The sequence below is a fragment of the Furipterus horrens genome, unplaced genomic scaffold, assembly GCF_987537825.1.
Source record: "Furipterus horrens unplaced genomic scaffold, mFurHor1.1.pri manual_scaffold_1, whole genome shotgun sequence".
NCBI classification, from domain to species: Eukaryota; Metazoa; Chordata; class Mammalia; order Chiroptera; family Furipteridae; genus Furipterus; species Furipterus horrens.
In genome coordinates this window covers 109793093-109801304 of record NW_028327171.1, presented here as the reverse complement: position 1 = coordinate 109801304, position 8212 = coordinate 109793093, and the positions used below count along the sequence as shown (strand labels likewise).

The window sequence follows — 8212 nt, the reverse complement described above, 5'->3', positions numbered from 1 at the left end:
AGAACCAACTCTTTGGGGGGTGCCATCACCATCTTCCACACACTCTGAAGGCAAGGAACATGGACTTCCTTCCTTATATCCTCTCTGCCTCATCAGCTTCATCCTTCCTTCCTTCTCTTATCTACTTTGGATCTCAAGGTCTCCCATATCAGTCTATTCCACTGGGTCTCCAAGTGTGGTGCCTGCACCAGCCACACTCATTAGAAATGCATCTTGGGGGCATACTCCAAACCTACTGAATCAAAAACTTTGGGGGTGAGACCCTGCAATCTGTGTTCTAACAAGCCCTCTAAGTGATGATGCTGCAAATGCAAATTTGCAAACCAGTGCCCTAAACTCTTATGGTTCTTACTAGCATCCCTCTGATAAAGTTTCAACTCTGGATGAACCCAGTTATCTGCCTTCACCTTACTTATGCCTGGACAACTGAACCCTGCTGGAGAAAAGTACTCAACTGAGTATTAATTGGTGTTATTGTAAACTCATAGCTACCATTGTCAACTGGGTTCTGCCCAGCAGTCTTACCTTTCTCTAGTCACTTACTCTCCTACCCTTGGGGTTGCCTGAATTAGCAAAGAAAGAAAACAAAACAAGATGCCCAGTCAAATGTAAATTTAAGATAAACATAAACTAGAAAATTATTTGTTGTTTTTCTGAAATTCACATTTTACTGAGTATTCCCTATTTTTATTTGCTAAATCTGGCAAACCTAACTGCGAGATACATATAGTTAGCAGTAGGCAGTTGGAAGGAAAGGGGGGATGTAAACTGGGAGAGAGCAAACACAAGCTGGAACCTACATGGATGAAATGAAACCATATCAGTCCTTGTTGCCTCTGACCTTGATGGTGTGGGACCCTTCATCACAGAGCCACATTTCTTAGTTTTGATCAATATAAACACACACACCTGGCCCAGAAAGCCAGCAATGCTGTAGGAGGATCCAGAGGAAGAGGGAGCAGTTGTAGGCCTGGCTGCTGCTTCACATCAGCAAGGTGAGCCAGCAAATAAGTGACAATGTGTGTGAGCTACAGAGTAGCTGTTGCTTCACTTCTGCCCTCAATTACCCACAAGAATGTCTCTGTGAACCATCCTAACTGGAAACACACAAGGAAGGAACTTTTGAGAAAAGTAGCTCAACCTAGCCAAGGTGACACATTACAATCCACCACACCCATTCTCCATTTGCAAAACAGGTTGAGTCCTGGCTTGGTGGCTTGACTGGTTAGCAAGCCACCAGGGCATCATCCTGATACACCCAGGTTTTGGGTTTTATTCCGGTCGGGGCAATATAAGAAGCAACCAATGAATTCATAAATAAGTAAAACAAGAAATCAATCTCTCTCTCTCTCTCTCTCTCTCTCTCTCCCTGCCTCTCTAAAATCAATACAAATAAATAAATAAATAAATAAATAAATAAATAAATAAAAAGATGCTTGATATTGCGTGCTACTCTTTGTTGAATTCCTGCTACATAAGCACTTCTCATATATAAATATTCTTTATAATCATTGTACTTATGTAATATACCCATTACAAACATGATTTCATTTAGTCCTTGTAACAATGAAACAAGGTTGATACTACTAATACCACTTTATAGATGAAGAAACTAAGAGTTAGAAAGGTGGAAAAATTTACCCTGGCTGGTGTGGTTCAGTTGGTTGGAACATTGTCCTATAGACCGAAAGGTTATGTGTTCAATCCCCAGTCAGAGCACATGTAGGAGGCCGTGGGTTGATGTTTCTCACATCGATGCTTCACTCTCAATGAAAAAAATGTCCTTGAGTAGGTTTTTTTCCCCCACAAACATACAACAAGCAAGGGGCAGAGCTGTGATTTGAAGCCAGATCTCCCTATGCTACCCAGCCTCTCAACTGTAGACTTTGTTATCTCATAAACACTAAATCTGCACTCAGACTACAGACCATCTGAAAAACAGGTGATGTACTAGTGCTCAGTGACTCATACTTGACAACACTAGTTTGGGAACAAGTTCTTAAGGTGCTTATCACATACCCTGAGAACTCATCTGAGTTGGAGTTCCAACCCTTTCACTTAAAAATTGGATGGCAGTGGGAGCAGTCACACGTTTTGAGGGATCGGGAGGGACACCTGGGGAACATTCCCAGCTTCTCACCGGACCTCCTGGCCAGTGGTCCCAGTAGTGGGGAGGGTCGGGCCTCATTGCTTCTGACTGTGTAGGCTGGTGGGGGTTGGGGTGGAGGTGGAGACTGCCAGTCTCGGCAGAGTCCGCTTGTTTGAGGGGCCCCTGCAGTCCTGGAGCATCCGCGAACCCACTTACTCTAGAGGCGATGGCTGGGGCGGCGGTGCCGGTCCAGTGTGGAGGTGGGGGAGGTGCCTGGAGGGGGGGCGAGTGCTGGGCAGGCGGCATTGTTTCCTCTCAGACCCCTCCCCCACATACAGGGCCACAACGTGGTGAAACAGGTCGCCCTGTACTGACGAATCCCTAAGGCTCCTCCCCTTAACATATAACAGGAGCGACAGCTCTACCTGGGATTCGGAGGCAAACAAACACAGGAGCCTGTCAGAATGAAAAGACAGAGAAGTATGGCCCAAAAGGGGAAACAGAACAAGGTTCCAGTGGGAGAACTAAGCAACGAGGAGATAGCCAACCTAACAGATGAGTAGACAGAGAACCTAGCAGACGCAGAATTCAAAACACTGGTTATTAAGATGCTCACAGGCTTGACAGATATACTTGAGTACAGCAAATGCATAACAGAAGAAGTGAAGGCTATGCTAAATGAAACGAAGGAAAATCAACAGAAAACCGGTGATGAAGGGAAGGAAACCAGGGTTCAAATCAATGTATTGAAATATAAGGAAGAAAAAAACACTCAATCAGTACAGAATGAGGAAGCAAGAATTGAAAAAAATGAGGAAAACTTCCCAAATTTTGCGAAGGAGATGGACATACAGGTCCAGGAAACACAGAGGGTCCCGGACAAGCTGGATCCAGAGGGGACCACACCAGGATGCATCATGACTGAGATGCCAAGGGTGAAAGATAAAGACAGAGTCCAGGGGGCAGTAAGAGAGAGGTGGAGAGTTGCCTACAGGGGGTTGTCTATAGGAGTATCAGCTGATTTCTCAGAGGACACTTTGCAGGCAGGCAGGGACTGGCGAGCAGTATCCAATGTGATGAAAAGCAACCCACAACCAATATTGCTCTATCCAGCAAAGCTATCATTTGGAATGGAAGGGCAGATGAAGTTCTTCCCAGACAAGGTGAAGCTAAAGGAGTTCATCATCACCAAGCCATTATTATATGAAATATCAAAGGGGCTTACTTAAGAAGAAGAAGATCAATACTATGAACACTAAAAGGACAACAAACTCACAACTATCAACAACTGAATCTAAACAATAAAAACAAAATCCAACTAAGAAAACCAGAATAGGAACAGAATCATAGGTATGGGGATCATTTGGAGGGTTATCAGCTGGGAGGGAGAAGGGGGAGAAATGGGGAAATGGTTCAGGGACTAAGAAGCATAATCGGTTGGTACAAAATAAACAGGGGGATGTTAAGAATAATATAGGAAAGGGTGAAGCCAAAGAACTTATATGCACGACCCATGGACATGAACTAAGGGGAGTGGGATTGCTGGAGGGAAGTGGGTACTGGGCAGAAATGAGCAAAGGGGGAAAAAATTAAAACTACTGTAACAATATAATCAATAAAATATACTTAAAAATAATAAAAATAAAAGTTTTGCAACTATATATGGTGTCAGGTGTTAACTAGACTTATGTGGTGATCATTTTGCAATATATGCAGATATAGAATCATGCTATATATCTGAAACTAATATAATGTTAAATGTCAATTATACCTCAATAATAAAAATCAAACAGAAAAAAGAATATTGACAAACTTGAGTAAATCAGAACAGAATGATCAGGATGATGGGGACCTGGAAAGTGGTGTACTGGAATGAACACAGATATTGGGTTGGCCAAAAAGTCCATTTAGTTTTTTCTGTAAAATAAAAGACACATTTTTCATTTTCACCAATAATTTTATTGATTTGGAAAACTTGAGTATGTTGTCTATCTCCCCTGTGATATAATGTTGATTGTTCTCAATTTATGTCTCATTTTGATTGCCATCAACTTTACCTAGACTACACAACCATGGAGCATCATCCGGTGAGAAATCTCTAGCACAAAACTTCGCAAACCACTTTTGAGATGTTTGCTCAGTCACAGCACCTTCTCTATATACTGGACAAATCCTTTTTGCTTCTCAGTTGTGTTTTTACCTTTCTTGAAATAATGAAGTGTAAAATGCCAAAAATGTTATATATTTTCTCCCATCTTCAATATTAAAATGGCTACACACAAATTCACCTATTTCAATAAGTTTGTTTTAAAATACACACTGATAGGACAGCTGTCACAATACAATCTAACAAATTTTTTTGAATTAAGTTAAACACAACTAAGTGATACAAGAACCACCTTACGGAAAAAAACAAATGGACTTCTTGGCCAACCCAATATACAAGTGTAGATCACGAGGTAATAAGGATTTTTCTCCTTTTAAACAGAAGCTTTAAGGTTGACATTTGGAAGAGAAAGTCCTTTCTCTGTGGGCTTCAAAGTGCAGACCTGATCCATAGGAAGTCGATTTCTGCTCAACACAAGGACATTTTGAGGAGTTGAGTCTCTGCCAATAAGGTGGGGTGTGCCACTGAGGTTCTCTATCTCACCTACTTGCTCCTTTCATTCTCATTCCTGCATGGAGGAGGATTTTAACACAAAGACATGTTTGCCTTCTAATATAACAATCTTTTTTTTTTCTTTTTCAGTCTCTTTTTTTATTTCTCCATGTCCCCCCATTCACAATACAGACCAGGCAAAGGGCCTGGGCTGAGTTGTTTATGGGGTGGGTTTACTCTGCCTCCTCTGTACAGTCAGTGAAAGAACATAGCCTCTGGTAAGCACTGAAGACCCTGATGTAAGAATCTCAGGGAAACAACTTGCTAAGCTTCAAGAAAATGCATACAACACCTATGCTGAATAACCCTAGACCCGCTGGAATCAATGCCACTGTTGACCTTAAACAAATAGACAGGTATTTCTCCAGCAAAATAGGTTTATTCAGAACAACAAAGAATTGCAATTTGGATCATGTGGTCTAATAACAAACCACGTGCAAGTCTGTAAAAACAAAGGCGAAGAAACTCATTAATAGGGAAAAAAAAAGAGCAACTCAGTAATACTATTGTAAACAGAGTTCTTCCTGTTGGGCTTTGTGATTGGCGTAGGGGGTGAGAGCTCCCCCTTCTGGCCTCCCAATTTTATTTTAAATGAGGGTTCTATTTATTAATTTTTACACTACCCATTTTGGATCTGTTTGAAATTTGGCTTTCTGGTACCAGAGACATGAAACCTGAAGACTACTGATGACAAAGAGTTTATAATCCTTCTCTGATCCAACCAGAGAACTGACCTTATAATATTGCCTTAAATAATAATGTATTCCTATGGTGTAGCTAACACTTTCAGTTTTCAGCTTGGAGATCCCCAGTTTCAGACTATTATTTGGGTCCTTATATACTTATTTTCCTTCTTATTTAGGTAGTCAACATTAGCAAGACAGAGGCTTGTCCTTTATTTTTCTTAAAACTTAAACAATGGAAGGTATTTTATAGAAATTTTCTTATACAAAAAACATATAAGGGGCCACTAGGTGACATTTTAATTTACAAGTTGGCATCATTTTTGTCAACAAATATCCAGACAGAGGCTTCCTTTTAAATGGCCCTTCTGACTTCCAGTCAAGGTGGTGGCATAAGTAAACATGGCTCACCTCCTTGCACAACCATGCCAAAACTACAAGTAAACTATAGACCAACCATCATTTAGAACCAACAGAAATCAAGCTGAACAGAAGTCCTACAACTATGGAAGAAAGAAGAAACTACATCAAGACTGGTAGGAGGGGTGGAGATGCAGAACAGGCTGGTCCCACACCCATGTGTATTGGAGGAATATCTCTGGAGAAGGGGTCCCAGCCTCACACCAGGCCTTCCTGCCCAGGAATTCAGTGCCAGGAAGAGAACTCACTGTAACTCCTGGCTGTAAAAACCAGTGGGGACTGAGGCTATGGAAGACAGAAACTGCTGGACTCCCTGGCAGTTCTCCTTGAAGAGCCCATGAACAAACTTATTCAGACCCACTCCCTTGGAGCTCCCACATGGAGGCAGCAGATTGGAAGGCACCATAGACATATGGGGAGGAACTGAATTGTCTGGCATCAGGACAATAGCTGGGGGACAGTTTTCTTCCATACAGAAGTGTTAGCAGAGTCCACTATTCCTTTTCTGAGCCATAGAGCCACAGAGCTGGCAGGACGGCACCATACCTGAGACTCCATCAAACTGGCTCACATTGTTTGCCCCACCCTGGTGAGTCCCTGAAGCCTTGCCCCATCCAATTTTCCAGCCCACCCAAGCTATTTCCAGTGACTTTTCTATACAAATGGCTTGTCTTGATCCATGCTTCAGGTTTTCCTAAATTCTCTCAAATAAGCAGCATCTGGCTTCAGTGAGTCCAAATAAGCAGCATCTGGCTTCAGTGAGTCCTGTACCTCTCTAAGTTTCCCAGGCCCAACACGAGCAAGCAGTCAGCCTTAGTTCACAGCCTGGCCCCACCTGTGCACGTCCAAGCATAGCATAAGTAGCTGCCATCTGCAAATTGCTTTGTAGCTTATGCTGTGTGATCCTGGACAGAACACAGGTGGTGGCTGACCTTGGATGCCAACAGCAATCAAAGCTCAACTACAACAGGAGGATGTACATAGTTGGCACACCTCAAGTACCCAGCTTGAGTAACAGGGGAGGCTATGCCACTGGACTCTGCATGACACCTACTACATTAGGTCACACTACCAAACCTGGGAGATGTAGCAGTTCTACCTAATAAACAAACAAACAGAGAGGCTGCCAAAATGAGGAGACAAAGAAACATGGCCCAAATGAAAGAACAGAACAAAGCTCCTGAAAAAGAACTAAACAAAATGGAGACAAGCAAGCAACTAGATGCAGAGTTTAAAACACTGGTTATAGGGATGCTCAAGGAGCTCAACAGCATAAAAATGATCCAATCAGAAATGAAGAAGACACTAACTGAAATAAAGAACAATTTACAAGGAATCAACAGTGGAGTAGACGAAGCCAAGAAGCAAATCAATGATTTAGAACATAATGAAGAAAAAGACATCTAATCAGTATAGCAAGAAGAAAAAAGAATCCAAAAAAATTGAGGATAGTGTAAGAAGCCTCTGGACAACTTCAAATATTCCAACATTTGCATCATAGGGGTGCCAGAAGAAGAAAAATAACAAGAAATTGGAAACCTATTTGAAAAATAATAAAAGAAAACTTCCCTAATTTAATCAAGGAAATAGATATACAAGTCCAAGAAGCACAAGGAGTCCCAAACAAGATGAACGCAAATAGGTCCACACCAAGATACATCACAATTAACATACCAAAGGTTAAAGATAAAGAGAATCTTAAAAGCAACAAGGGAAAAGCAGACAATTACCTATGAAGGAGTTCCCTTAAGAGAGTCTGCTGATTTCTCAAAAGAAACTTTGCAGGCTAGAAGAGATTGACAAGAAGTATTCCAGGTGATGAAAAGCAAGGACCTAAAACCAGGATTACTGTACCCAGCAAAGCTATCATTTAGAGTCAAAGGACAGATAAAGAGCTTTCCAGACAAGAAGAAGTTAAAGGAGTTCATCACCACCAAACTGGTATTATATGAAATGTTAAAGGGTCTTCTTTAAGAAGAAGAAGAAGATAAAAACTGTAAACAATAGCCCTGGCTGGTATGCTCAGTGGACTGTGTGCCTGCCTGTGAACCAAAAGGTTGCTAGTTTGTTTCCCAGTCAGGGCACATTCCTGGGTCACAGGCTAGGTCCCCATTTGGGAGCACGCAAGACAACCACACACTAATGTTTCTCTCCCTCTCTTTCTCCATCCCTTCTCCTCTCTCTAAAAATAAATAAACAAAATAAAATAAATTTATTTTAAAGCATATATAAACAACAAAATGGCAACAAATATATATCGATCAACAATTGAATTTAAAAAATAAAACAAACAAGCACAATAGAAACACAATCATAGATACAGAGAGCATTTTGAGTTGCCAAATGGGAAGGGAGTCGGGG

General features: G+C 41.5%; 1 non-coding gene across 1 annotated transcript; it reads right to left on the bottom strand.

The window, feature by feature from the left end:
* Positions 1–4855: 4855 nt before the first annotated feature.
* Positions 4856–4982, bottom strand: LOC150021690 (small nucleolar RNA SNORA51). Its single transcript, XR_016513735.1, has one exon. It is a non-coding gene; the product is annotated as a small nucleolar RNA SNORA51 (small nucleolar RNA).
* Between the last annotated feature and the right edge of the window lie 3230 nt (positions 4983–8212).